This window comes from Buceros rhinoceros, unplaced genomic scaffold, assembly GCF_000710305.1.
Source record: "Buceros rhinoceros silvestris isolate BGI_N320 unplaced genomic scaffold, ASM71030v1 scaffold39982, whole genome shotgun sequence".
Taxonomy (NCBI): domain Eukaryota; kingdom Metazoa; phylum Chordata; class Aves; order Bucerotiformes; family Bucerotidae; genus Buceros; species Buceros rhinoceros.
The window spans coordinates 12,596-12,986 of NW_010400196.1; positions in this window are offsets into that span (position 1 = coordinate 12,596).

The following is a 391-nucleotide window of genomic DNA, read 5'->3' on the forward strand; positions in this document are numbered from 1 at the left end:
GGTGCCCAGCCAGGCCCAGGGGGTGACCTGTCCTGGGAGAGGGTCAAACTCCCTTCCCTGGAGCTGCTGCTGAGCACATGTTTGGTACCAGCCTTAGGGACGATTGTGGCTGCTGGAGCCCTTTGAGGTTGTAAGGCTGGCTGGGAGGTGAAGGCTGTCAGATGCAGTGGCAGTCTGTGCCCTGCTCCTTTAGTTGTTCTGGGGCAGATATAAAATAGGAGCCTTTGCTCCAGAACTTTCCTGCACCCAAAGCAGGTCCCGTGTTCAGTCCTTGTGGTGGGCTGTTAGGGTGGCACAAAGGCATGGCCTTGGCGTGTCCTCCAGGTCAGGTGTGAGATGCTGTCGTTTTCAGTTCTTCTGGTGTTGTCGCGGTTTGAGAAGGGGGGCATTT